Source organism: Heteronotia binoei, chromosome 8 (genome assembly GCF_032191835.1).
Source record: "Heteronotia binoei isolate CCM8104 ecotype False Entrance Well chromosome 8, APGP_CSIRO_Hbin_v1, whole genome shotgun sequence".
Taxonomy (NCBI): domain Eukaryota; kingdom Metazoa; phylum Chordata; class Lepidosauria; order Squamata; family Gekkonidae; genus Heteronotia; species Heteronotia binoei.
The window spans coordinates 108318808-108326664 of NC_083230.1; positions in this window are offsets into that span (position 1 = coordinate 108318808).

A 7857-nucleotide genomic window follows, 5' to 3' on the forward strand; every position below is an offset into this window, starting at 1 on the left:
ATACATTTCCCTGCAATTTTTTTTAAAAAACCCTCCAATTTTCTTTATAAGTGGCCCAGAAACAGAAGCTTTGTGAAAAGTATGAAAATAAATCCCAATGTACAACGACATTAGAAAATCTATACAATGTTGATTAGTAGAACTATATTATAGTTATATCTTGCTGTAATCATGGAATGACATACCCAGTGGATTACTTGAATACCAACATGTATAATATTCAGGGCTTTTTATTGTAGCAGGAGCTCCTTTGCATATTAGGCCACACACCCCTGATGTAGCCAATCATCCTGGAGCTTACAGTAGGCCCTATACCAAGAGCCTGTAAACTCTTGGGGGATTGGCTACATCAGGGGGTGTGGCCTAATAAGCAAAGGAGTTGCTGCTACAAAAATAGCCCTGATAATATGAAGTCCGTATTATCTACTCTGACTGGCAGCCACTCTCCAGGATCTCATAGAGGTCTTTCTAGGGTTGCCAAGTCCAATTCAAGAAATATCTGGAGAATTTGGGGGTGGAGCCAGGAGATATCAAGGGTGGAGCCAGGAGCAAGGTTGTGACCAGCATAATTGAAGTCCAGAGGGATTTCTGGCCATCGCATTTAAAGGGACCTTCTTTGGGGGCTCATAGAATTTTAAATGCCTTCTCTCCATTGAAAATAATGAAGGATAGAGGGACCTTCTTTGGGGGCTCATAGAATTGGACCCCCTGGTGCAATCCTTTGGAAACTTGGAGGGTGTTTTGAGGAGAGGCACCGGATGCTATGCTGAAAATTGGGTGCCTCTACCTCAAAAAACAGCCCCCTAGAGTTCCAGATACCCATGAATCAATTCTTCATTATTCCCTATGGGGATGGATATCCATAGGGAATAATGGGGTGCCCAGGAGACATTTCCCTCCCCTCCCCTGCTTTCTGATGGCCCTGAAGTGGGGGGAGGGCCTCCAAACCGGGGGATCCCCTGCCCCCACCTGGGGATTGGCAACCCTAGGTCTTTCATTTTGCCTACTGCCAGATCTTTCAACTGAGCATGCCAGGGACTGAAACTTCTCCATGCCAAGCAGAGGATGCTTTCGTGTGGTGACTGTTTGCAAGTGGATTTTGCTACTATTACACAGCAAAAATCCAGTTGCAAAGCAACAGTTATTTAGTATGTCCAAATACACCCAGAGGCTCTACCATCGAGCCACATCCCCCCCTTGACTATATACAGCCAAATCCCCCATCACAGTAAATTCCAGTGATTTCAATAGACTACGAGGCAAGCGTGCTTAGAATTGTCATGTAGGTAGGGCACATATGTACCTGTGAACATCCATGAGGCTGCTTTACACTGAATCAGATGGGTAGCTTTATTGGTCTGAAGCAAGAGAACAAAGTTTGAGTCCAATGTCACCTTTAAGACCCACAGAGATTGATTCTGGGCAGGCCTCGGATTCAGCAGGAGCTCACAGGAGCACAACCTTTCTGAGGGTTCCCCCTCCCCACCTTGTCCATTGAATACTAGGTGCAGCTGCTTAACAATCCCTGGATGAGCTCCACCATCTATTTTTCTACAAAACGACCCCTGATTCTGGGTATAAGCTTGTGGCCGCTTGCACAGTTTATAAGATACAGATATCAGATGATGTGTTCAGGCACACAAAAATTTATACTAGAATTAAACTTTGTTGTTTGGTGTAGTGTTTAAGAGCCAGTTTGGTGTAACCGTTAAGAGTATACACTCTTATCTGGGAGAACCGGGTTTGATTCCCCACTCCTTCACATGCTCCTAGTGATGTGACCTTGAGTCAGTCGCAAGTTCTCGCAGAGCTGTTCTGCTCAAGAGCAGTTCTTGGAGAGTTCTCTCAGCCCCACCTACCTCAGGAAGAGCTCTCTCAGCCCCACCTACCTCAGGAAGAGCTCTCTCAGCCCCACCTACCTCAGGAAGAGCCCTCTCAGCCCCACCTACCTCAGGAAGAGCTCTCTCAGCCCCATCTACCTCAGGAAGAGCTCTCTCAGCCCCACCTACCTCAGGAAGAGCTCTCTCAGCCCCACCTACCTCAGGAAGAGCTCTCTCAGCCCCACCTACCTCAGGAAGAGCTCTCTCAGCCCCACCTACCTCAGGAAGAGCTCTCAGCCCCATCTACCTCAGGAAGAGCTCTCTCAGCCCCACCTACCTCAGGAAGAGCTCTCTCAGCCCCACCTACCTCAGGAAGAGCTCTCTCAGCCCCATCTACCACACAGGGTGTCTGTTGTGGGGAAGGGAAAGGGAAAGGAGTTTGTAAGCTGCTCTGAGAGTCCTTTGGGTAGTGAAGGGATAGGTATAAATCCAACCTTCTCCTCCTCCTCCTCCCCAAAAGGTAGGTATTGTCTACCCAGACTGGCAACATTCTCCAGGGTCTCTGGTTGAGAGGTCATTCACATCACCTATTACCTCGTCATTTTTCTAACTGGAGATGCTGGGATTGAACCTGGGACCTTCTGCCTGTCGAGCAGAGAGTCTACCATTGAGCTATGGCCCCTTCCCAATATTTATACCCAACAATGGACCAGCCTATGTGTGATATATCACTGTACACACATTACAATGAACACATACAAAAAGAAAAAAAAGCATAGCAGTTTACACGTTACAGGGCAAAATGTACGATAAATCTATGCGTAAGTTTTCTTTATATGCACATTGAGTAATTTCTTTGTTGCATTCAACACATGTGCAGGTGAATGGACAATTTTAGCTCCACGTTTTTCCAGGTACTACTCTCTGGTAATATTTTTTTTTAAGTGACTGTGTGTTGGCTTTTTTTTATATAATCAGATTGCATATGTAGGATGTATGCACATTCATTTAAATGTGTATATAGGGTCATGATGACATTATACATGGATTGCACATTCTTTCATTCTAATGGATCCATTTATTCAAGGAACACTAATCAGCACACAGACTTTTAGACAAATTATTGTAACAATACACGAGAACTAAAATACATGAGAAAAAGAAATATACCACACTTTGGGAAGAAGGAACTATGGAATATATAATTTGAAGTATCAAATTAAAATGGCCACAGAATCACTGGATATTAAGCTTTCATTGTAACGTACCAGAATAAATGCAGTCTTTAGCTGCACGTGCATTGAATGCAATTTAAAAATTACCCAAATTACATACAAAAGAAAATGAGCAGAGTGTACACATGCTGTGTCATTCTTATGTTACATTCAATGTGCATATGTATAAAATCATGATTTAGTGGTTGGTTTTAAACTGAATACATGTTGGCTTTTTCTTACAAAGTGGTGTATGTTCACATATGCAGGATATATTCACATTCACTGCAGTTGTGTGTACAGAGCTACTGCAAATACAGAATTCTGGGGGTCAAGCTAGGGATTCGAACCAATGCTGGGAGTACGGAGTCCCCCAACCTCAGCTCCCATTACCATAGGCTTCCCAAATCCCCCGCCTGGGCTGGGGACCCCCGATTTGGAGCCTTCTCCCCCCGCTCGCCAAAAATCTGGAAAGCAGGGGAATGGCGGACCTTCCCACCCACCCCTGATCCCAGCAGCTTCTCCTCGCCCCTTCTCTTCCCACCCACTCTTCCCTGGGGCCCTGCCTCCTGCCTTGCCCTTCGCCTTCGGTGGCTGGAGGAGCGCTGGTCAGGCGTGGCGGGCGCTGTCGGGGAAGGTGCGCGGGGACCAAGCAGCGGCCTCCCTGCAGCCTTCGCCGCTCAGCCAGGCTGGGGGGGGCGGGGACCGGAGAGACCCAAGGCGCCGGGAGCGGAGCAGAGTCCGGCTGGGAAGGCGGTGCGCAGCCGGGCTGGCCCTGTGGCCGGAAGGCTCTTGTGGTGCTGCAGAGGGAAGGCGCGGCGCACGGCCGGCCCGTTTGGAGAGCCTCGGTAAAGGGCGGCGGGGAGGTCAGCTCCAGCCAGGATGGGAAATGCCTAGAAACGCGTGTGGGGGGGTGCTTTGGGTGGAGAACAAAAGACCTCCTAGGCCAGACCTAAGCCCCCCACCTCCGGAAATCTGGACTTTGGAATTCATTGTAGTTCTAGGGAACTGCCTGCATGCCCTCACTGGCTGGCCTGCAGGACACGATGAAGATTTCTACAGTTGGGCGGGGGTGGGGAGAAGGGCTCGGAGGAGAATATTCCCTCTTGGGGGGAGGGGGTTGCCAGCTGGGTGAGGGGAATTCCTGGAGATGTGGGGGGTGGTGGGAGGCTGTTTTTTGAGGTAGAGGCACCAAATTTTCAGTAAAGCATCTAGTGCCTCTCCCCAAAATACCACCCAAGTTTCATAAAGATTGGACCAGGGGATCCAATTCTATGAGCCCCAAAAGAAGGTGCCCCTATCCTTCATTATTTCCTATGGAAGGAAGGAATTGAATAGGTGTGCTGTCCCTTTAAATGTGATGGCCAGAACTCCCTTTGGAGTTCAATTATGCTTGTCACAGCTTTGATCTTGGCTCCACCCCTAATGTCTCCTGGCTCCACCCCCAAAGTCTCCTGGCTCCACCCCCAAAGTCCCCAGATATTTCTTGAATTGGACTTGGCAACCCTATATTACCGGCCCTCCCACTAGGCAAACTAGGTAATTGCCTAGGGTGCCAGCCTTCTGGGTGCGCTGAATTGGGCGCCCCCGTGTGACTTGGTGATGTTATCAGTGCGGGGGGGGGGGCACCAGAAGTTAGCCTTCCCTAGGGTGCCAGGCAGTCTAGAGCAGGGGTGTCAAACCTGTGGCCCAGGAGCCCAATTAGCAGGCCCATAGCCAGAAAATTTTGAGTGGAGAGGCCCAGGTGAAAAAAAAAATGGTGTGTGTGGGGGGGGGCGCAGGGCTTGGCTGCTTCTTCCCGGTTGGTTCTGCTTTCGACCTCCACCTGCCCCCAGGTGAGGATCACTTCCCCCTACTACTCAAGAGAATGCCCACGCCTGCCTGAGCAGCCTGCAGCAGGTCAGAGTCCAACCGTAGGGTGGGGGGAGGGACGGGGGGAATGCTAACAGGGAAGAAGCCCCCCAACCTTGTCACACCTAGCATTTGCAGCACTCCTACAAAACTAGTTACATTGAAGGATCACAAATGACTAATTTTCAGTCAGGCAGGCAGCTATGGCAGGCAGCTAAAATCCTTGTACTGAAAAATGATGCTTTCCCCCATGAATCGCTTGGCAGTCTGCGGAACAGTCAGCCGCTTACAGAAGTGGGATGGACCATTGATGGGCGGGGTTTAGGCTCCTAGCAACCCTCTGGGTCTCCCCCTCTGCTCAGGCAGTAACACTTGTTATCTCTCTCAGCCCTCTAAGAAGGTCGGGTTGGAATGTGCTATTATAGCAGGGAGGAGCAAGATATCGCGGTGTGTTTCAGTCCTCAGCAAAGTCGCTGTTGTTTTAACTAAGCTGCCAGTGCTGAGTGACATCCGCCAGTCATGCCGTGCTGAGCAGACTTTCATTTGTTGCTGAGGGCTTCAGGAAGGACATAACTCTCCCCCCCTACATTAGGATGCAAGTTTTTTGGCCCAGCAGGCAACCACTTCCTCCTTCAGCTTGCTTGCCTTTCCAGATCTTTGCTGCCACCTCAGAGGCAGAGGACAGTTGGGGAAAGGGCCTGTGATAGCACGGAGCCCCTGTTCACGCGGGCCCCAAGATTTCTGTGGCATTCACAGCCCCCAGGTGTTGTCGCTTCCTCTCTCACTGTCCCCCTCGCTCTCTCTCGCCAACTGTCTTTCTCTTGCTTCCCCCCCCCCCCCGGCACGCACTGTTGCTCTCTCTCTCTTTCTTGCTCACTCTCTCGCTGCCCCCCCCCCTTTAACTCAGCTTCACCACCTCTGCTCAGCAGACGCTGCTCGGAAAGAAAGTGCATCGGGTTCCTAGAGGACGGCTCCAATGGAGGGGCCCTATAGAGGGAAGGGGGGTTTAAACAGAGGGGCCGTGCCCCCCTGTGCCTCTAATATAGCTACGGGCCTGCAATCAGGCACCCGAGCAAGTGGCTGCCATCTGCTTCTTTTGCCCTCTCTCTTGCTTCCTTCTGCATAACAGCTTGCTTTGCAAGATTTGCTCAATCACACAGGAGCTACAGAGCAAAACCTCTATTTTCTCCTTTGGCTGAAGCTCCTCCTTTGGGGGTGAAGGGGGGGAAGAGGTATAGCTTTCTTTGCCAGGCTCTCTCAATTGCACAGCAAAGCTACTGAGCCAAGCCTCTCTTCCTTCTATTGGCTGAGGCTCCTCCCCCTCCTGGTCCCCTGGGAAAGGAAGAAATGAGTCAGAGCTTCCTTTGCCCAGTTCCCAGTATCCCATGGGAGAGATACAAAGAAAGCACCTTTAAGTCCAATGAGTGCTAATTTTTAAGCATGTTTTATTTTAAGGGTTTAAAAAAACCTTTGTGTCCTTTATAAAGTTTATATCTCTGCTTCCTAATCTGACACGGCCCGGCCCAACAAGGTCTCATTTATGTCAGAGCCAGCCCTCATAACAAAGGAGTTTGACAACCCTGGGCCTGCCCTGCCCATTGCTCACCACTGCTCTGAGCAGTGGAGGGCAAAAATTAAAGAAACCGGAAACACTGCATACAGTGCTACATCACTTCTGCTAAAAACCTGGAAGTGACATAGGGAAGTTCTAGGAATTGCTGGGGAGTCCGTGGTTTTACCTGCTGACACTTTTGGGTTTTTATCAGGTGATGTCATCACTCCCAGTCTTCTGCCTGCCATATCCCCACTCACAAGCCTCCTGTCAGTGGGCAGGCTGGGCCTGGCAATTCTAGGCAAATCAGATTAAACAAAAACATTGAGCTGTATCCAGTTGCTGTTTTCCCCCCCAGTGGCAGAGATGGAATTCTAGCAGGAGCTCCTTTGCATATTAGACCACACACCCCTGATGTAGCCAATCCTCCAAGAGCTTACAGTAGAACCTGGAAAAAGAGCCTTATAAGCTCTTGGAGGATTGGCTACATCAGGGATGCGTGGCCTAATATGCAAAGGAGCTCTTGCTAGAATTCCAACTCTGCCCAGCGGAAAGGTGCTCCATCAACAGAATTGGGAGAAGTTTTGCCAGTCCCCCGCTGTCATTGAAGCCCACCACTTTGCCCCCTCAAAATGTGTCATGATGGCACCAGAACCTGCAGGAACAGAAGTCTTGGGAATTCAATGGGCTGTAAGAAGATGGGGAGAGGCCAGGAATTCCTGTTTCACAAGCTTCATTCTAGTGGGGGTTTATTTATTTGGCTACACACATTACAATCCAATAGAATTATAATTACTCAGTTAGACAAACCATTGCCATTAGGATTTGAAGAGGGTTCCCAGGTATTGAGGAAAGGTTATCATAATGTAGCAACACAGTTAAGAAACCTTGAGTAAGATATTTCAGAGTTTAGACATAAGAACATAAGAGAAGCCATGTTGGATCAGGCCAACGGCCCATCCAGTCCAACACTCTGGCCGTTTTCGCACTCACGTTTTACTGGCGCCACGACCATCCTGACGCCGGCGAATCTGCATGGCTTTCGCACCAGAAGCTCCGGCGCTCCCAGAAGCGCCGGCTACTTCCGTCGCTAAGCCAGCGCAAACGGAAATCGCAAAGATGCAGGAAAACGTTTGCGCTGGCTTAGCGACGGAAAGCGCCGGCGCTTCTGTTGCGAAATCCATGCAGATTCGCCGGCGTCAGGAGGGTCGTGGCGCCAGTAAAACGTGAGTGCGAAAACACCCTCTGTGTCACACAGTGGCCAAAAAACCCCAGGTGCCAGCAACCCAGGTGCCATCAGGAGGTCCATCAGTGGGGCCAGGACACCAGAAGCCCTCACCCTGTTGCCCTTCCCAAGCCCCAAGAATACAGAGACAGCGCATCGCCATGGCTGTGAAAGAGGAATCTCACCTTGACTGCA